This window comes from Phacochoerus africanus, chromosome 1 (genome assembly GCF_016906955.1).
Source record: "Phacochoerus africanus isolate WHEZ1 chromosome 1, ROS_Pafr_v1, whole genome shotgun sequence".
In the NCBI taxonomy this organism is placed as follows: Eukaryota; Metazoa; Chordata; class Mammalia; order Artiodactyla; family Suidae; genus Phacochoerus; species Phacochoerus africanus.
This window is the reverse complement of record NC_062544.1, coordinates 162353504-162375706: the sequence shown is the minus strand read 5'-3', so window position 1 is coordinate 162375706 and position 22203 is coordinate 162353504. Positions and strand designations below refer to the sequence as shown.

Below are 22203 nucleotides of genomic sequence, written 5' to 3'. Positions count from 1 at the left end.
GTGTTGAGCCGACATGCAATGTTTCTTTGTTTTACTTTGAGGCTTATCTTAGCTATGCTCGCATGGATGACATTGACATCACAGAGGTCAGGGCTGACACTGGGGTGCTATCCGTTTTATGAGTGAAATGTTTTCCGAAAATTAAATCTCATCTACTCTAACACCGAATTTCATGTCTTCTTCAAGATCACCTCCCTCCCTACCCCCGCTGCTCAAGATTGATGGGCTCTAGTTTGGCTGTGTGTAATAAATTGGAATCACCTTCTGTAGAGAATCCAATATATAATTGTAGGAATTAATTTTTTTTAAACAAAAAACCTTCTAGAATTCTTATGCATCCCCTTTCAATCTTTCCTATCAACACACACACACACACACACACACACACACACACACACACACACAATTAAAGCTCAAATTGCAATGAAATGTTTAACATGTGGAACAAAAAATGTGGAAAGAGCTGCTTATTCAGGGTTTTGAAGAAATGCCTAATAAGCAAAGACTGTTTTGCTACAAAACCAGTGTTACCATGTTCCCAAAGAGAAGAAAACAGCATAGCTTGCTAGAAAAATTTCCCCCAGATCTTGCTGGCAGGTAAAAAATCAGAAAAGCATTTCATTTATCATGCTGTATAAAACACGAAGTCTTTTATTTTTAAGGAAATAGAACAGATTCTTTTCTACTCTTCCTTAGCTGCAAAGAAACCATACCCACCCCCACCCTTACTTAGATCCTGGACATAAGCCAATATTTTATAAAATGCCACAGACTGATTTTGAATGTATAATATGTACGTTTTTCTTCTTCTTATCTCTCCAAAAGTCTTTAATTGCATATTGCATCACTAAATATGCTAATGTTAATTAATTTTAATACATGCAAAAGTGAATTAATCTTTTCTGGGGTTGTCTCTATCTTCTATAAAGACTGGCTGCAAATAATCAGGCTAGCAAAACATTCGAGTTCCCCATAATTTTTTTTTAAAAGGAGAATATGTATTTGAATATCTTAACTTAGGTACTAGGTTTCACAACCAGACCTTTTGTTTCTAGCTCTCATTCTATCTCCTTCCACAGAACCCAAGTGCTTTTTAGCTCAATGTGTGGAAAGCACCCAGCCCATCTCTATCCCATACACTTTAAAGTCTCTGGGTTGGGGTTGTCCAGATGGTCGGTCATACCTGAACCACACCGAGTCCTCTTCTCGTTGGAGCACATCTCTCTCCCACAACTACTCCAGAAATAAATATAGCTCTAACGGAAACAGTAGCTCCTGGTCTAACACCAATGGTGGAGCCATCTTCCCCGCCCCCACTCATTGCTCTATGGGCTCTGGTTAGCATTGACAGCGACAGAAAATGAGAATGAAGTGTCCTTAGACTAATTCTCCTTTACCAGGAGGGTCAAGAATTAGAGACAATAATGCCAAGTTACAAGGGTACCAATTTAACAGATGGTCATCTATAAAGCAGGGTCCTCAGAGTGGGGTTTGAGGAGGCTGAAACGAACACCTAGGCATCCGATGCTCCTAGTATCTGTTCAGATACCCCTCATCAATAACACTTGAAAGCTAGACAGTCATGTTAAAATACTCACAGGTTATTATCCTGTAGGCTAAATATGCATGATAGGGAATTACTCTGACCGCATAGAATGAAGTCGCTGCCTCCCCTGCCTGAGATAATAATAAATGACAGTGACAAGGACAGTAATCCATATCAGGCTCCCACAAGATGAGTGAATAGGGTTATGTCCTCTTTACAGAGGCAGAGTGGTGAATGTGGTCAGGTCCCCTACTGGTACTCATAAGCTGGATGCTAAGGCAAGTGGTTTCCAAATGTCCCAGTACGGTTCTCTACCTACCCTCTGTCAAAACGAGCCTAAAAGCTACGTATTGGTTTATTTTGTGATGTTCCAAAACACCCAATGAGCAAATACGGCTCATTTACCAAACCCTGTTTGTATTAAACAAATTCGAGTTAGAGTTGAAAGCACTTAGATGGGTGAGCTTGTTTAGACAGACATTCTTGACTAGTAAATCCTGTTTTGCACTTAAAAAAAAAAATGCTCATGCCAGAATTACTTAAGCTTTGTCATGAGTACAAGGGGCAAGGGTATGCCTTCACCTATGGTTTTTAAAAATTGTGTGCGCATCAATCTCCTTGGGGCAGATGAACAAACATTAACACACAAATCCTTTTTCCATGATGAAAATTTTAACCTGTTTTCGCCCCTTTGATGAGTCAAGCAGGAGGAACCCAAAATAATTTGGCAGGAGCAGACTTGAGAAGGACAGAGTGAGGGTGCCTCTTTCACTTTGATTAACACTCCAACTTGCTTACAGTCTCCTTCTGCAGTCTGAGCCCACTTTATTTTCAGTCTTGTGGGTTAAAGTTAAATTGCATGACTTATGCAAAGTACATAATTCAAGCATGAACAAAGCTTGACTCTCTGTTTAAAACAACAACAACAACAACATAAAGTCAGGGCACTGAGTCCCAGAGGAATCCTTGGTTTATAAACATTTGGACTGCTTTGCACATTTCTTCGCTCCATTCACTGCATTAAAAACTACAGCTGGTTTCTGTTTATACCTAATATAGATATTCAACATTTGTGGGTAAATTGTTATCAGGTTAGGTTATACTAATCTCAGTTTTTAAAAATTAAAGATTTACCAAATGTAACATTTTTGTTTAGATTTGTAGAATTTAAAACATTTAAACATGTTTATGAGGTTGGTTATTACATCAGTTTGTAGGATATTCAGTCCTAGAAACAACATGGTGACAATTTATCAATGACTAAAAATGCCTTTGGGTGATATTTTAGCCTAAATTTTCAGGAAAGTCCAATGCTACTTCGGACATCTACATTTTAGAGATCTGGGCAGGAACTTTTGCTTTCTACCTAAGTCCAACCTAAATCTGTGTCTTTCCACCAATCCTAAGAGGATAAAACCTCCTCCATCCACATTCCGCCCTGATATAGGAATTTTCTGACTGTGCAGACTTCTGGTAGAGGGGACTCCTGCTCCCTGGAACCAGAACTACCCCTGTTTAGATGAGCCTGACTCAACTCCCCAGGCCCTGGGAATTATGGGTATCAAAAACGCCACCAATTGGAGACAGTTTGGACCAGCAGGTGGAAAAGAATAAGAGGAATTAACTAGACCATGTTGGAAAGTTACATGTAGAGAGCAAGGTAACAATTTTGGTCAGAGATCTGTCATAATTTGGAAATGGTTTATCAGGTGAAATAAATGGAAAGGCTTACATTTCCACCTGAGCAAACCACTTCACCTAATGAATCCAGTCCTTTCATGGAACAGATGAGGAAACTGAGGCTGCAAGAGATCTGATCATTTGCCCAAATACTCTGATCATTTGCCCAGGATCATATACTTAGTGAGTTTACTCATTTGCTATATTAAGATTCTTCTACAAGTCTGCATTTGTGAATAAATTTGTTATCCAGTTGTTAGATTATTCTAATCTAAATTACCAAAGAAAAATCAGTGTAATAATCAAGACTGACCTGACTTCCACTCACAAATAGTACTTTTGTCCTGAACAGATAACCTCAATTTGTAGGATAAGTTCCTTCCCAACATGTTATAAAAATGGACTTTTGAAAAGCCTAACTTTTGAGCAAGAGCCTTTTCTCAATCAAATTTAGTGTTTCAAATGCATCCTTTCTTTTTTTTTTGGGGGGGGGGGGTCTTTTTAGGGCCGTACCCACAGCATATGGAAGTTCCCAGGCTAAGGGTCAAATTTGAGCTGTAGCCACTGGCCTACGGCACAGCCACAGCAAAGCCAGATCTGAGCTGCATCTGCAACCTACACTACAGCTCACAGCAACGCCAGATCCATAACCCACTGAGCGAAGCCAGGGATGGAAACTGTTCCTCACAGATACCAGTCAGATTTGTTTCTGCTGAGCTACAATGGGAACTCCTCAAATGCATCATTTTAATGATGGCCTCTCTGTGTATCCTACATCTGTACATTTTACCCCTGTTCAAGATCTCTTCCAGCTCTGAAGGTTTGTGATTCTAAAAAATCTAGCCCACCTTGCTTTCTAGGTTGGTTAGGCCAAGAGCTGGACTCCAAATCTCCTGCCTCCTGGTTATGTGGCCATAACTGTCTCTCACTCATTGGTAGTAACTTTAAATGTCAACCAGATGGCTCTCCAAGGGAGCCTTCTAATCAACTCCATCAGCTCCACCCTGCTTGGAATACAAGAAGAGGATTACTTCTCGGTGCTTCTGAGGCAGTAGAATGAAGGGTTGGGTGAATGGATGTGTATGAGGTATTTGAGCTCCAGGAAACCTGCTCCCATTCAGAGACATGAGCTTTCTCACTTTCATCCATTAGCATGTGTGTAAGATGTGGGCAAGGAATATGGGCAAGAACTGGGCAGTAAGCCTTGGAGACCAAACCAAGGTTACCTTTAAGGAAAGAGATGGAGGGAGAAGGGCAATGTGAACCTTGTGGTTTTCAACAGAGAAAAGGTGGTAAGTGACTTAGGGTTGCAAGGGAGACTGTGGTGGACAACAACCCACCCCCAACTTAATCCAGCTCAGACACACCCATGGGCATATGTTCATCATAGCTCACCACCATTTTCTATTTTTTTCTTTCTATGGCCGCACCTGCAATATATGGAAGTTCCTGGCCCAGGGGTTGAATCAGAGCCGCAGCTGCCGGCCTGCGCCACAGCCACAGCAACACCGGATCTGAGCAGCATTTGTGACCTACGCCATAGTTTGTGGCAATGCCGGATCCTTAACCCATGGAGTGAGGACAGGGATCGAGCCCACATCTTCACGGAGACTATGTCGGGTTCTTAACCTGCTGAGCCACAATGGGAACTCCTCACCACCATTTTCAATATTGCTACCTCATGTTTAGCAACAGAATAGTCCCTGCTTTCATTTCTCAGTGCATTTGAAACATGGCACTAATAAAGGCCTTGCATGCCCACAGAGATCAAGAACATTCCTGTTCCCTAATCACACGTTCGTTTGTAGCCGTCATTGGGAGCCACTCCTCAGAAGGAGAGCGAGTGGAACAACAGGGTCTTCTTGATTCTGAATTGGTAATATGCATATTCAGCAAGAAGGCTGAGTTTCTTCTTTTTAGAGAGATTGGCAACTAGGTTGAAGAGAGAAGGAGAGGATGTCAAGGAAGGTGAAGGAAGAAGTCTTACAGATGGGTAAAATCTACCCTGTGTGAGAGCGTAATCCTTTCCTCATATCTTTCTTCATCCTGGGCAAGAAATAGTCCAAGACAATCTGGGAGCAAACTCCTGTGCATTCTCTTCTCTCAGATAAATGACTTTGGAGCTCAGAAAGGTCACAACAATGAAACTCTTCTCCCCAGAGCAGCTTAACAAACCTCAGTGAATCTTCACTTCCTTTGAACTAAAGATGAAAGCACAACATGGTTTTGTTGTATTGAATTATCTACCTTGACTCACGTCTCTGGCTTGTACCCTGTGAGATCTGTGTATCTTCCATGGCACCTAGAACATGGCCTGGTGCAATGGAGGGGCTTATATGGGCGTGCTCTTTTTCTTTCTTTCTTTTTTTTTGTTTTTTAGGGCTGCGCCCCAGCATATGCAGGTTCCCAGGCTAGGGGTCTAATCGGAGCTACAGCTGCTGGCCTACACCAGAGCCACAGCAACGCCAAATCCAAGCCGCGTCTGCGACCCACACCATAGCTCACGGCAACACCAGATCCTTAACCCACTGAATAAGGCCAGGGATCAAACCTGCAACCTCATGGTTCCTAGTCGGATTCGTTCCGCTGCACCACAATGGGAACTCCATATATGGGTGTGTTCTTGACAGACTAACGCCATATTGGGGGGTCCTTTCCCTGCTCCCACTGCTACCACTGGAATCCTCAGCTTTGTCTCATGAAACCACTTCTGAAAATTAGAGAACTTGCTCCCTGAGTTAAGGAACAGATCTGGGGACTAAAAATACCTATGGAAGTCTTGCAAGTTCTTAACCACTTGTTTACCAAGGGGCGGGGGGCACAGTAGTCTGGCAAGAAGTCCACAGGCTTTGTTTAAATCCGTCCCTCCTAGAACAAGGCAAGGGGAGACAGAAGTAAGAGTGGCCTGAGAGCAGCATCCCTGCCTCCAAAATGTGCCTCAGCATTTCCTGGGGCCCTCGATGGCAGAACATGTTTCTCAGAATTATAAGATGGGGAAGGTACTTTAGAGGATTTATCTGAATGCTTTTTTTTTTTTTTTTGAGGAAAAAAAAAAAAGAGAGAAAATCAGATTCCAAAAGTGTTATATCTGAAGACCCCAACAACTTCAGGATAAAAGCCATATTCATTAACTGCTAGTACTCTGCTCTTTGCAACTTAACACACTGGCACCATCTTCTAAAAAATCCATCTTTCACTTAAATAGGTGCCTAGCAAATGATTATAGAATAGGTGAATTAATAGATTCCAGTACAGAGGGTTTATAACTTCTTTCCCAAGTCTTCTTAGAAGAAAAATGCTATAGAATACTTGTGTATTTTTTTCCCAGCTCAATTAACTATAATTTTAAACAAAACAGTATGAGCCAAACTATCACCTGGGACCAAGTGACACTGGAGCAGTATCAGAGAGGTTGGCTTGATTGCTATATTCAGTCAATCAGATTAAGTTCAGTCAGCTGAAGTAGCCTCTATCCTCTTTGGTTTGCAAAGAAAAATCTCATGAGTTAGCATGAGCAGCTAAAAATAAATTGCAGGTTTCATTTTCCGTCGTTCGGTATGGTTTTGAAACCAAAAGGTGCAAAACTAGGAGATTCACCAACGCCTACTGATGATCCACAGTTCAAACAGCCCCCTTTCTGGCACAGTGTTCTGAGTAAAACTCACAACCAGACCTAAGGCATGTACACCTCTGTCCCTCTCACCATGGTCCCTTGAGATGAGTCCCTCTAAAAAATAAGGCATGGCAGGAAATTAGAGGCTGAGGCCAGTCCTGGGGGACAGGGGACTTGTCTGTGTGTTGTCATATCCGGACAGGATGCCACATAGGCTTCATTCAGCCCCATATGCACAACCTCAATCTTAGGTGAGGCTGGGGACCCCGCCACAAAACCAGGGAGAAAATAAAGCTAGAATTTTATTAAGCCCCGAAAGGCAGTGAGTAGGGCAGGTACCCCTTGACCTAAATGCCCAGGGCCTTGTGCAATTCCACGCTGCAAACCCAGGCAGCTCGAGAGAAGTTGACTTTCAAAAGTTAACTTTCCTCCCAGGGCCAAGTCTGGCAAAAAGGTGTTTGACAGAGGCGCAAACTTCAAAGGGAAGGCAGCCATCTCACACTGGAGCTTTCGGCGGTGGCACAAGCCCCAACGGGCGCAGTGCTGGGGGAAAGGAAGCCCTCAGCTGAATGAGACTGAGAGGGGCAGAGAAGGGTTAATCTCCTTCCATTAGAGGCGGGGTCATGTGGTGAAGGTGAAGAAAATAATCTGTAGGAAGAGCAGGGAAGACAAAGAGCCACCCCAGAGAAAAAATTACTGTGCAGGGGTGAGAAGGATGATTTGTCCTAGATTTTCACCGTGAGACCATCTCTTAGATCTGAGTCTTTACTTTGCTTTGAAGTTATAGTCTCAGGGCAGGGGAGAGGAGGCATAGTCACACCTGGTGCTGGAAGACAAGCTCTGATTGGATCTGAGATGGGCTGACTCCGAGGAGCAGAGGGTGAGGCCAAAGCCACCAGGATGCCTCCTTAGAAGCCTAACCATACATTAGAAAGTGGCAAATAAACAACAGGAGTTGCTCATAGAAGAAAAGACGGTAGTTGAATCCCCCTTTCCTAGAGTAAGGAACAACCTCCCTCTTTTTTTTAAACCTTAAAAAAAAATTTTTGTGGCCGCACCTGCGACGTGTAGAAGTTCCCTAGCTAGGGATCAAACCCATGCCATAGCAGCGACCAGAGCCACAGCAGTGATGATGCCAGGTCCTTAACCCACTGAGCCGCCAGGGAACTCCAAAAAAACTCTTTTCAAAGTTGCTTTTGATAATTTTCTTTTAGAAATAATTTTAAGATTCTCAAGAAGTCACAAAAATAGTACAGTAACTGTATGACATCATCTATCTTCCCAGAACGATAATATCTTAGACTGGTTGTAGGACATTCTCCAAGCCGAGAAAGTAACATTGGTACAACATTGTTAACTCAGGTACAGACCTACTTCAGATTTCACCATTTTTTTTCATGTAGTGTGTGTGTATGTGTCTAGAGTTCTATGAAATTTTATCACATGCGTAGACTGGAGTAGCCACCAACACAATCAAGATGCAGGAGTTCCCTGGTGCCTAGTAGGTTAAGGATCCGGCATTGTCACTGCTGTGGCTCAGGTCACTGCTGTGGTATGGGGTTGATCCCTGGCCTAGGAACTTCTGCATGCTACAGGCATGGCCAAAAGAAAACAAAAACAAAAAACACAATCAAGATACAAAACTATTCCATCACCAGAAAGAAACTCCCCGTGCTATCTCACTGTAGTCACACCTTGCCCGAACTCTAACCCCTGGCACCGATCTGTTCTCCAATACTTAATTTTGTCCCTCTGAGAGTGTCATATAAATGGAATCATACAGCCTATAACCCTCTGAGACTGGCTTTCTTTCAACCAGCAGTATATGCTCTTATGATGCGTTCAAGTTGTACAGAAAGATGTGCCTTTTCATTACTAAACAGTATTCCATGGTACGGATATACCACAGTTTGTTATCTACTCACCTACTGAAGGACATGTGGCTGGTGTCCAGTTTTAAGCCATAACAAATAAAACTGCTATGAATATTCATGTACAGGTTTTTATGTGAATCTAAGTTTTCATTTCTCTTGTATAAATAGCCAGGAGTGGGAGTGTATGATACATGCATGCATAACTTTATTAAAAACTGTCGGAATTCCTCTTGTGGCTCAGTGGAAACCAATCCGACTAGTATCCATGAGGATGTGGGTTCGATCCCTGGCCCCCTCAGTGGGTCAGGGATCCAGCGTTGCTATGAGCTATAGTGTAGGTCACAGATGCAGCTGGGATCCTGCGTGGCTATGGCTGTGGCTGTGGCTGGAGGCTACAACTCCAATTGGATCCCTAGCCTTGGAACTTCCATATGCCGTGGGTGTGGCCCTAAAAAGCAAAAATCAAAAAAACAAAAAACACCGCCCCCTCAAAAAAACCTGACAAACGGTTTTCTGGAGTGGCTGCACCATTTATGTTTCCTACCAGCAATATAAGGGCAATCCGGGTTCTCCACGTCCTCACCAGCATTTGGTAACACCAGCATTTTTTTTTTTTTTTTTTGCCATTCTGGTAGGTGCACAGGGGCTCCTTTTGATGGTCCTCAGTCAAGATGACAGGCAAGTGTGGGATCTTCATAGATTATACGGGATGGCTTCAGATCTCGCTCACTGTTCCAGCTTCCCTAATACTTGTCGACCCAGCAGTTTGGGCTGTCTGACATTTTGATGATGGAAAATGGGGATCTTGATTTGAGGCGAGTCTTCAGGTTTGTCCAGTTACTCCTGACTGCAGTAGTGGGACATTGCCATCTGGGAATGTTGGGCTTTTTTTTTTTTTGTCTTTTTTGTTGTTGTTATTATTGTTGTTGTTGTTGTTGCTATTTCTTGGGCCACTCCCGCGGCATATGGAGGTTCCCAGGCTAGGGGTTGAATCAGAGCTGTAGCCACCGGCCTACGCCAGAGCCACAGCAACGCAGGATCCGAGCTGCGTCTGCAACCTACACCACAGCTCACGGCAACGCCGGATCCTTAACCCACTGAGCAAGGGCAGGGACCGAACCCGCAACCTCATGGTTCCTAGTCGGATTCGTTAACCACTGCGCCACGACGGGAACTCCGGGCTTTTTTTGAGGCAGCAGCTCTTGGCAGAGCAGGCAGACTTGATACCAGTGACATTTGCTCCCATGGGTGATATGAAGGTCATGGTATGACAGTCACGAGGCAGGCACAGACTATGAAAGTGCTTTTCATTCCCAAAGTTACTTATTTGCAGAGTGTGCATGTGGGGGTGAGGATGGGACATGGAGTCCGCACAGACAAGTAATGATGAGACCACCAGTGGCCCCTGTCAGATGTCACAGGCCTCACTGGACACCTTTTGCCCTTGGACCTTCTACTGTGTTGCCCACTCAAGATTCTCCAGCAGTATGCGGACACCTTGTCTGGATGTCACAGAATTCAAATTTTCCAGCTCCTGGGAGTTAGTTCTGGAGGCACTGCTGTTGCCACTACATGAACCTTCCTAGCCTAGAGACCCAGGTCTGGCCAACAGTTAGAACTCCATCTGAGTAGCAGAAGGTGCCTCAGCCAAGGGAGTTGTTCAGGTCACCAGGGAAATGTGCTTTGTAGAGGGCCGACTAATATCGATGACTCAAAACAACCCCAGCCATGTCTGAAAAGTCACCCCTGAATCAAGGGAGGATATGGACCTTCCCCGAATCCATACTCGTCAAGACCCTGGCCCACAAGTTTGAGCCAGGAGGCCAAGCACCAGGAGGGCAGTGATCCTGCATGGGGACAGCCGAGAGATAATGGAGACCGTGCCCAGAAGCAGGGAAGCTTGGTGACCCTGGACAAGGTCCCTTGTGTTTATGTGCACAGCTTGGGGTCTCTGAAGGTGTGCCTTTGGGTTCTGGCTCTTGTGCTTCACCTGGTGCATGCATAGAAGATGGATATGAACTTGGGCATGGAGGAATCTTAGTGGTGATTTATAGAACTCGAAGATGAACTGGGCACTGTTGGACACTGAGTAGTCTGTAGAGGCTGAACTTGAAAGTCAAATGATCCAACAGTGGCCCTCCGGAAGCTGGTGTAGTAAAACGAATGGAAGGGCATCCAGATACTGTCAGGTGACCAGTAGGTGTGGTCTGGTGGCTTTGAGCAGAGTGATACAGACCGGATGGATAGTCATACTTCCTCTTAGAAAGTAGTGAGAATTTTTTGTTGTTGTTGTTGTTGTTGCTATTTCTTGGGCCACTCCCGCGGCATATGGAGGTTCCCAGGCTAGGGGTCGAATCGGAGCTGTAGCCACTGGCCTACGCCAGAGCCACAGCAACGCAGGATCCGAGCTGCGTCTGCAACCTACACCACAGCTCACGGCAACGCCGGATCTTTAACCCACTGAGCAAGGGCAGGGACTGAACCCACAACCTCATGGTTCCTAGTCGGATTCGTTAACCACTGTGCCACGACGGGAACTCCAGAAAGTAGTGAGAATTTTAAACTTTAGTTGTTGTTTGTTCACTATGTTCTCTGGTATAACAGAGGATTTCCCAAGTTCCCATTTTCAGGTACCTCTTCTCTGACCCAATGCCCCTCTTTCGGCCAGGTGCTCTTACTTACTTGCTGTCAGAAGGCACCTTTCAGATGTAATGAGGCAGGTGCAGATTGGGGCAGGTACCTCGCCTGACCATGAGGTTGGGTAATGGGATTCCATCCTCAAAACTGAACCCACAGCACCTCCTCACAGCTCTGGCTTTGTCTTTGCAACTTATGTCTTCCTTGACCTAATATATGCCCACAGGGCGAGTCTTGCCCTTCCCTGCCCCAGCAATGTTCTCTTGGCTTCTAACTCTGGACCCCGCCTCCTACCTGGCTATCATGGCCTGGATCCGCGTGGCTGCGCCATGTCTTCCTCAGTCTAAGTGTTATGACCTTGGGGCTCAGGACACAGAGTGGTCTCATGAGGTGACCCTCACAGGGTCTGGGCGGCCCGCACACATCCTGAGATATGCCCTACCTATCAGAAGGCAGGTAAAAATTCCCTGGTGGGAGCAGGAGCTCACTTCAGCAATCAGTTTCTCGCAGGTACCTTCTCTTTATCGCTATAACAGACAAAAACAAACCTGACTCCATACTGCATCTATTCCTTTAGCTCTAACCTTCATGCTCTGTTGCCTGTGCTTAGTAATGCTGGCTTTGCACCTTTTGTAAAAGAATTTTGCCTATAGCCTGAGATATACAAGATCACCCATTCTCAAGGCTCTGACCTTTCCAGGTATAATCCTTTTCTATTCATACAGAGATAAAAAGTTGCAGAACACAGAATAATGTTTGTCTTGTTGGAGGTTTATAGGAACACTGTGACCAGACAATGTGTAAGAACAAAGGATTCCTGCACCAAGAAGTTTGCAACAACCAGACACACTCCCTCCCCTTTTAGTATAAAAGAAGCCTGAATTCTAACTCAGATAAGATGGTTTTTTGAGACATCAGTCAACCATCTTCTTGGTCTGCTGGCTTTCTGAATAGTCGCTATTCCTTGCCACAACACTTCGTCTCTCCATTTACTAGTCTGTTGTGCAGCAGGCAGTATGAGCTTGGGCTCAGTAACGCTACCTAGAGGGTGGGTAGATCTGGGTTCTTTACCTACTCAAGTTCTAGTTCTACCTCTGCCACAACATGTCTGGCTAACAACCACAAGTGAGTAAATGAATCATTCTGGGGCTCAATTGTCTCATATTTACAATAGTTTCCTAACTCCCTAACTGATAATGTTTCAGCTATACCATACCATGATTAAGGAGAAATCTAAAATTCAGAAGCCAAAAAAAACCACTTTAAGTTAAATCCTAGTTTAGATACACTAGCTTAAGTTTCCCTGACTCTTCTCTTTCTAGTAAGTATTGCTGAAAATGAATGTTTTGAATTGAACTCAGCATTATCATTAGTTTTCAGGCCTTACTGTGCATAAGGATTGGGAGGGTACGTTAAATTGCATATTCCTAGGCCCTCCTCCTCAGAGCTTTTGATGACACTGGGGCCTAGGGACATGCATTTAACATGAGAAACTGAACGGGACTTAGGTTTTGAAATAGACATTGGTAACTTTTTGGAGGCTAATTTATCAATATGCTTTAGGAATTTTAAAAATAGGTTGTTTGGCCAACTGATCCAATTCCAGGAATTTTCCCTAAGGTGTCCACCAGATTTATCTACAAGAACGTTTTCATGTTTATAATAGCAGAACACTAGAGACAATAAAATGTCCATCAAAAAAATGGATAAATTAAGACATATCCCTGCAATGGAAACACAGCCATTAAAAATCAAATTTTTAAAAATCATTTGGTGACTTGGAAAAATGTGTACAACATAATGTTAAGTGAAGTGAGAAAAAGCATATAAAATACCATTTCAATAATGTTTAAAAGAAGAAAAGAATATATATGAAAAGTTGGAAAGAAATACATCAACACATTAATATTCAATTACTTGGTGGTTGGACTACTGGAGATTGTTGGTTTCTTCTTGATATTTCTCTATTTTCTGGATTTTGTATAATGACTAGTTATGGCTCTCTCTCTCTCTCTTTTTTTTTTTTGGCTATGCTCATGGCACAGGCCAGGGATCAAACATAACCCACAGTAGTGACAGCACCAAATCCTTAACTGCTAGGCCACTAGGGAACGCCTATGGTTCTTTTTTATTTGAAAAACTGTACAGGAGTTCCCGTTGTGGCCCAGCGGGTTAAGAATCTGACTAGTATCCATGAAGATGTGGGTTTGACCTCTGGCTTCGCTCAGTGGGTTAAGGATCTAGCATTGCCGAGAGCTTTGGTGCAGGTACCATACAGACAGCTCCACCAGGTGCAGCTCAGATTCTGGTGTTGCTGTGGCTGTGGTACAGGGTGGTGGCTGCAGCTCTTGCTTCGACCCCTGGCTTGGGAACTTCCGTATGCTGCATGTGTGGCCCTAAAAAGACAAAAACAAAACAAAACAAAACAAAAATGAAGAAAAAGAGTGCCAAATTTTTTGAAAGTAAAGAAACGGAATTTGCCTCGTCAACTGAAAACTGAGAGAAGAGAGGCCTCTTGGGAACCCAGCCCAGCCCAGCCCTGGCCTGGCTGCTGCAAGAGACTTTGGAGGACAGATAGACTGAGTCCAGGGCCCAGGTGAATTTTAAGCTATACTCTCTTTAGCAATGTACCTTACTTAGTATAGTCAGTATAAAGGCATTTGGGTCAATGAGAAAGTCCTTTTTACTAGCTACTGCTTTTCTGTTACATTAAAAAATAACAGACTATAGGAATTAGGACGTGGAAGGGAGTTAAGAGTTCAGCATCTTTACTGCCCTTGGGTTGATCTCACACTTGTTGCCTCTGGGTAGAATCCACCCCCCCGGCCACCACCGGAAAACACCAAGCAGACGAACTATACTCTGCTTAGGGGCTACTGGACAGATGACAGGCTCCATTCCTGATTAGGAGACACCACCCAGACCTGTCCTTCCATGGAGTGCTTTCAAAACCTTTGGCCAACACATTGGAAACCTCGTGGTTACGCCCTTGGCCAAACCTTCCTAAAGGTCCTTGAAAATTTTACACTACATGCTTTGGTTAGTTAGGAAGCGGTGCTAAGGATCTCTGATGAAAGCCAATTTAGAAAGACAAAAAAGAAGATAAAAAATAAAAATATACTTACAATATTAACAGCAATCTCAAAGCCAAACACCCAACACTGGCCACAACTATGATAATTATTTTCATCAACACGTTTGTCTTGCCACACATTTTTCTAAGTTGTCCAAACCATTTCACATATATTACCTTACTTATGCTGACAGAACTTCAGTTTTACATTTTTAAAAAATACCATTTCGGAGGCGGGAGGAAGCTATAAAGTTCTGATGAAAACCAGAGGCTTGAGTTAAAAACAAAACCCTGAGGTCTTCAGTGTGGTGTTTTCCAACTGTGTTCTTGACAAGAAGTCAGGGGATTTCAGCATGAGAAATTATGAAGCCCCATTACCATGAATTCTTAGCTTTGGTGACTGTGACATGGCCTGATTGCAAAATTCTCCAAAGGGAGTAACAAAACATTCATAATGCTGACCCAGGGCACGAAGGGGGACTTGTACTTCAGTGCTATGAAAAGTATAAAACCTCTGGGATTAAAAATAACCAACTGGTCCAGGCACTGCCTACGTCAGCCAGCTGTGCCCAGACCACATTTGTGCATCATGAATCAATGGTAATGACCTAAGCTCTAAAAAGACTATGGGGCCCCAGGGAGTTCCCGCTGTGGCACAGTGGGTTTAAGAATCCGACTGCAGTGGCTTGGGAGGCAAGGGTTCGATCCTCAGCCCAGTGCAGTGGGTTAAAGGATCCAACATTGCCACAACTGCAGCATAGGTCACAGCTGTGGCTCGGATTCAATCCCTGTCCAGGAACCTCCATATGCCCTGGGTGTGTCTATTAAAAAAGTACAAAACAAAAAGACTATGGGGCCACATTGGAATTCTACCCCTCATGTGGAATTAAGAATGGAAAAGAGTATGAAAAAGAATATGAAAAAGTATAGCACTTTGCTGTAGACTGGAAACTAACACAACAGGGTAAATCAACTATACTTCAACAACAAATTAAAAATAAACTATAAAATTATAAGCTAAAGAAGTTCAGGAAGTCTAGCTTTCCCCAAGATGTCTACTTTGACCCTTTTTTGAAGGTGTCTAAGGTCAAAATATTTACAAAGTATGTATTTGTTACCTCTCCCTTGCTGGTGGGTCTGTGATGTCGGCCAGATGCTGTACCAGCCCTGTGGAGGGGTGGTATTGATGGCAGTGAAATTCCGACTTGGCAGCTGCACACCTCTCCCTGTCATGCTAGGCAGCTAGACATTAAAAATCAGGAGGCTGACCCCAACTCAATTCCTACATACTTAGCGCTTTGGGGAGTCGTGATCACATGGCAGTTGAAATTAACAAGCTGTAACTACCAAGCCTCCCCAGTGAATGGACTCTGACTCCTTTCCTCCTTGACCGTGGCCTTCGGTCCTGCCCTTCCTGGCAGAATCCTTTTCTTTAGGCTTGGACATCCAGCAACAGATCGTCCCCACTTGGTTCCAGCTTTTGAAACCTGATACTTATTCTCAAGTTACTCCTTTTGGCTGCTCCCTTGTGGCAGGCACTGTATTCTCCCAGTCTACCTGGTCTTATCTATAGTTTACTCTGCTAGTCCAGCCAGCTCTCTGCTTAGTAGACACTTTGGGGACCCACCAGCCCAAGAAAATGGACATTCAAAGGTCGAAGCATTTTTGCAACCAGTCCTACTTGTTATTCTATTCCACTCTTCCTTAGACCACTCTTGATGTGAGGGGACTGGGCAGAGGCGAGGCTGCAGTAATAGGAGATGAAAGGGCCTGAGAGCTGTGTTAAATCAGCCAGTTGCCAGCCTTCCCACACAATGGACAATGTGTATTCTTCAGGGTGTAGGTGCCAGAAAGGTCAAGTCTGGGGGCAAAATATAATTAAAAAATCAGAGTGCCTAAGTCAGATATTACAACAAAGCTAGAGAACTAGGTACCAGGCAGCTCAGGCAAGGACTGTAGTCCATTTTTATAGTACATGTGTGGCTGAAGTGAGCACATGTAGACCATTTTTATTGGAGGTCTTTATGATGCCTTAGGGGCATCATAAAGGCACCACCATTTGGTTTCTAATATTTACCGGCAAGGGGGATACTGCCCGAAGACCAACAATGGTGAAAAGGCTACATAAGAGATAAAATTAGTTCAGGGTTATCCAAACAGGGCTGATAACCTTACTGCTCATTATTTTAGTCCATGTGTTGAAACTTTTCCTGAAAAGAAAAGGCTAGAATTGTATCAAGACCTTTGGGTAGCATTAGACTCCCCAGCCTGAGCCTTTTTAGCTTCCTTTTATTTTTTATATTTTATTTTTGTCTTTTTAGGGCTGAGCCCATGGCATATGGAGGTTCCCAGGCTAGGGGTCGAATTGGAGCTGCAGCTGCCAGTCTACACCACAGCTCACAGTAATGCCGGATCCTTAACCCACTGATAGAGGCCAGGGATGGAACATGCATCCTCATGGATACTGATCAAGTTTGTTTCTGCTGAGCCACAACGGGAACTCCTAGTCTTCTTTTATATGTTTCTTTAATAACTCATCCTCTCAGGGATTCCCACCTTTACCTCTCAATACTAAAAAATATGCCAAGATCTAGAATAGATCAGGCATGGTAGCTCCCCCTCCAGGCTCAGACACAACCATGAATTAAAGAAACCACTGGGCTCAACTTTGGGGAAAGAGAATTCGGTTGGACAATTCCAACAGCATGACTAGACCCAGAGACAGAGCCAGAATGGTCCTAAACCAAGAGGATCATTGAGTAGGAAAAAAGGGAGAAGAGTGTTCTTAGTGGCTCACTGGCCACTGGTGGCCTGATGTTGCTCATGTAAAAGGCTCAGGGTCAAAATGGACAAAAGTGTCTTGAAAAATCTTACCTACTGCTCCTTATCCACTTTTTATCTAAGAGTGTCAGAGAATTCTAAATATCAGATCATTTTTTACTTCCCCCACGGCTTCATTCTGCTATCTTTGAGCATCTCTAAGGTCCTTATTATGCTGTGCCAGAGAGAACTACCTCTTCTGTAGAAACTCTCCAGAGCTGTCACTAGAAGTGGCTGCCCCCCTCCAGGGACTACATTTCCCAGACCCCTTTGCAGTCAGATGTGGTCATGTGACTGGGTGTTAGCCAATAGTGTGTGAGCAGAAGTCTTGTGTATCACTTCTGGGCAGGGGCCATGAAAACCTTTCATGTCCACATTTTCTTTCTTTTCTTTCCTTTCTTTTCTTCTTCTTCTTTTTTTTTTTCTCTTTCAGCTTCACCTACAGCATGCGGAAGTTCCCAGGCCAGGGATCCAGCCTACACCACAGCAATGACTTGAGCCACAGCAGTGACACCAGATCCTTAACCCCACTGAACCACCAGGGAACTTCTCCAGGTGCACTTTTCCACATCCTTTTTCCCTCCTCTACTGGGAAGTGGAAACAATCCCAGGTGATCATGACAACCACACACTATAGAAGGTGGAGCCTCTTTCAACCCGTGTCTCTGAATGAATGCATCAAAGAGAATTGCCATACTAACCGGTATTATTACATGACCAAGAAATAAACTTCGACTGTACTTGAGCCATTATACATTTCTCAGTCTATTATAGCAATTAGCCTATCCTCTGGACACTAGTCAGGTTCCTTAAGGGCTGAGCCACAATAGTTAGCCTATCCTAACTATTACTGTTATCCTATTTGATACAGCCATTATCCTTGTGTGCAGAAGTCCCTGTGCCTCCTCCTCTTTCCTTAAATCTTACTACAAAGCAAAAGAATAGAATTAGTAAACTAAATTTAAGCAGCCATTAAGGGACAAATGACACTCACCAAATTAATGATCACAGCATTCAGATCTTATAGCCGGAAGAAGAGTGGTTTAGCAGAGCCTCACTTCAAGACAACCTGATGTATTAAAATAAAACAGAAAGAAAAATGTAAGACCTACAAAACAGTATTAGAGTGTAATGGTTAATTTCCAAAGGGTGCTGTCAGTTTACAAAGGAACTTACCACTCTTTTCCAGTAGGCGATGAGCTTCCCTACCGCATTTATAAAAATAAGATTCATTTTTAAATACCCTGTCATCATTATAAAAGAGAATTTATAAAGAACAATTCTACTCAGCTAAGTTAGCTATACAAAGACTAGATGCTGACTCAGGAGATGACTTTGGAAGCCAGGAAAACTGGATACGATTTCTATGTCTATGTGCTCTGCAGTTCTTAGGTACACGTTAAAACTTTCTCTTGGGAACTTAACTTTTTTGGGAGAAACTTCCAGAGCTTGTAAAATTATCAACTATGCAAAGACTTAAGATTTTTTTAAGTGAAGGTATAACTGTCACCAAAGGTACATTATAATTTGTCTTTGTGTTTAATATCATCCTGGATATGAGGGCACAGATAGGAAGGAAAATAAGCTTTCTGTAAATAGGGCAATGAGACAATGAAGGTGCAGGCACCAGAACAGCCACAGACAACCAGAGGTACGCTCAGTAAGGGCACCAGGTTGTGGTCATTTTCTTACCAGAGCTGCCATCTTTTAAAAGGTTAGGTGTGAAAACCCACTTGACGGCACCAGGCACACATTTGCTTAGCACAGGATTTGTTTTTGTGTCTGATGATTTGGTAAAAGATTCGGGAAACCAGCAGTTCAGAACTCTGAACGAACATTCTGGTAGTCCAAAACAGAGCACTAGGGCGGAAGGAGGAAGAGGAAACAAAACAAGGGGGTGATGGGGGGAAGGCACGACATGGGCCATTTTCCCCAGGATTCATTCAGCCTGTGTGTGCATGAGTGTGTGTGTGTGTGTGTATTTGTATGTGTGTGTGTATATATATTTATAAATTTTTTCTGGAAAGGAAATGCGTTCTTGTCTGATCCTGTGGGGAAGAGAAAGATCAGATAGAACCCTTTGGTGCCGTAATTGAAGGGTGTCCCAGATGCAGCTCCCACTCCCTCCCTCCAGGCTGGGGCCTGCCAAGCGCAGGTGTCAGGGAACAAGATGGCGCCCCACAGTGAAGGGCGCTGAGTGAGGGGGCCCAGGGGTGGCCTTCACTTACTCGGAGGCGCTGGCTTCTCTGAAACCCACACGCTGCCAACTCCCTGGGCTCAGGAGTTATAACCGCTGTCTTGCTCTGGGTTCTTCACTTCTGGTCGAGATCAGCTCCACATATTTTTCTGATGATGTCATCCATGCAGACTTCCTACATTTTGAAAGTTGATCTATAAGTAAAAGCTTCTGGGAGGCTTCAAAACAAAAAAGCAGCAGCAGAAAAGAAAAGAAAGGTGTGCTGTGGGGCGATGGAGAGGAGGAGGAGAGAGGCGCTTGCCTCCTTATTTTGAGATTTGCTGCAGCCTGAGTGCCACTCCCCAGCCAGTTTCCTGGCTGCAGAGGGAGGCCAGTGGCCGGGCGTGGGTGACGTCAGGGCCAGGCCTGAGTCATCGCCAGCGGCCGGGCTGCCCTGCCACTCGGAAGGGGACAAAAGGAACCTTTGATGTCCAGAGGCCCTCCTCTCGGGACACTCGCCTGTCGGAGCAGCAGGCCAGAACATTCCTGCTGCCTCCCCACCCCCGGCCGCCCTTCCTACTTCCGGAACAGAACAGTCCCAGGCAGAGTCAGCAAGGTCTCCCCAGGGGACATCGCCCTCCTGCATGGCAGGGGCATGGCCACCCTCTGCCAAAGAGAGAAGCAGCGGAGGCTGTTTCTCTGGGGATTTCTCACCTCACCCTCTAGCATCCACGTCCCCCCCCCCATCCCCTGCTTCCCTGTGGTGCCACCTTACCTAGGGAGTCGCATTGGAACTAAAAGAGATCGGGAAAAGGTGGAAGGTGCTCTTGTCACCCTCCATGGGCAGCGTGCAGTGCTAAGTGTCTATTCTCTGCCTTTGTGGCATGGTGCTGGGGCTCAGCTCCCTGCTCTCTGGGCACCAGTGTGAGCCTGTGCTTCTTGCACTGAAGATGGCCGCTCTCAGTAAGAGGGGTATTTATGTCCTAGCTCCAGACATGAGGCTCAGAAATACATGATGAATAAACGAACAATAATTTTAAAATAGGAGAGAATGTGCATTGGATACTTGCAGTGAATGCTGGAGCCTCGGTGTGATGTCTTTACAAAGATTATTTCCCTTTACTGTCATAATGACAAAGCTCTGAGGTAGGTACTATTATCATTTCCACTCAGATGAGGTGCTCAGAGAGATTAAGACACTTCTCTCAAGTTTCACAGCTTGTTAGTGGCACAGTCTGGATGGTCTGATCTCAGATCCTGCATTCTTAAATGTGATGCTGAGTGGCTGAGCATCATAAATAAATATTGACAAAGAGCAGCCTGTCCAGGTGAGGGGAAAGGAGCGTAATCACGGGCTGGAAACCAAATCCTACAAGGAAACACTGGAGCATTTACAGATGATCTGGAACTACTAGGCTTCATGCTCTCTTGATGGGTCAACACCACGTCTGAGGCTTGGTGGGACGATCAGAGCGGCCAGGAGGGCAAGTCCGGTCTCTTGTCCAAGTGGAGGTGAGGAGCCAGAACCAGAAGACAAAGCTAGGGAGGTCTGGTGGCCAGTAGTGGATGCAGGGTCTGAGAGCACAGTGGTCAGGGCAGCTCAGAAGAGCCAAGGCCCAGACTTGTCTTTCTTGTCCCTGGTCTCGTGGGAGTAGGTGGGAGGGTCAGTGCAGTTCAAGGCACAAGCCTAAGACAAGCATGGAGACTGCTGGGAAGAAAGGCATGAGAGCTTTCGCAAGACTCCGAGAGCTGGAGAAGGGGTTGGAACTACCATATGGTTTTGAAGTACCAAGAAGGGATGGAAGTGACAGGAAACAGACCTGGACATGACAGTGGCAGTTGTTGCCCTCTCAGGAATCAGCTGCCTTCCTGGGACAGAGTGAGAGGCCTGTTATTGGCCTTGGCTAGTGCTCAAGCCAAGGTGAGGGGGGCTGGCAGAGAACAGCCACTTAAGGGGGGATCTGGGCCCGGGATAAGAATGACCTTGAAGGTACCTTCTCCACCTATGGTCCATGACTCTGCGGTTTTTAATTTTCCATGATTCTCCCAGGGTAAATGTCTCTCATTCCAAGAGGAAGACAAAAGCCGGAACTTTCCAGCCCCTTGTGGCAGTGGGCAGGGAGGTGTCGATGGCCTCCTCAATAATGCCACTCCCCTGCTCTCCTTCCCACCGTGGGGTGGGGTGTCTGTCATGGGATCCCTCCCTGGGCTCAGGAAATCACTGTGATCCTTGGGGACACTGTGTTGTTCCCTTGATCCTGGGACCTCTGCCAGTTGCCACTCTGAGGAATTACACTCGTGCTGTGGGGTCTGACTCCCCAGGCAGGTGGAATCAGTAGAGGTGAGTTTCAGAGAGAGAAAGCCACATGCTATGGATGAAGGGAGCAGTGACAACTGACCCGGGTCACTGTCAGCATCCACACCAAGCCTGACCTTGGGCTGAGGAAAGCCTTTTAAGTTCCAGGCATTTTTTTGGCAAAGGCTTGTTGATTCTTTTCTTCTCTGCAGAAAATGCCTCTGGGCACCTCCCTGCTGTTTTCCCAAAGGCTCAGTGGCCTTGCTTGCTTCACACACACAGGTATTTATTTCTCTAATAAGATGAACAGAGGCTGATTATTCTTTCAGTCTACCTTGTGGGGCCAGGATAATGTGAAGAGGAAAATAAAGGAAGGAAGGAAAAGTAAGCATATGTGAGACACGGCTCTTTGCATGGTATGCACCAGGGTTGATTCTAACAGTGAGGATAAAATCAGAAAGTTGGGCAAAACATCTATTTGGGGACAC

At 44.8% G+C, this 22203-nt stretch overlaps 1 protein-coding gene across 2 annotated transcripts in view; it reads right to left on the bottom strand.

Annotated features, from left to right (window-relative positions):
- ZBTB38 (zinc finger and BTB domain containing 38) overlaps nt 1–19790 on the bottom strand; it is an 85990-nt gene extending 66200 nt beyond the window's left edge. For both annotated transcript variants that reach the window (XM_047783578.1, XM_047783588.1), the window contains exons 1-2: nt 19472–19790; nt 18238–18312 (exon numbers count right to left, since the gene is read on the bottom strand). The gene's annotated coding sequence lies outside the window, so the exon portion shown is untranslated. The remainder of the gene's footprint in view (nt 1–18237; nt 18313–19471) is intronic.
- Between the last annotated feature and the right edge of the window lie 2413 nt (nt 19791–22203).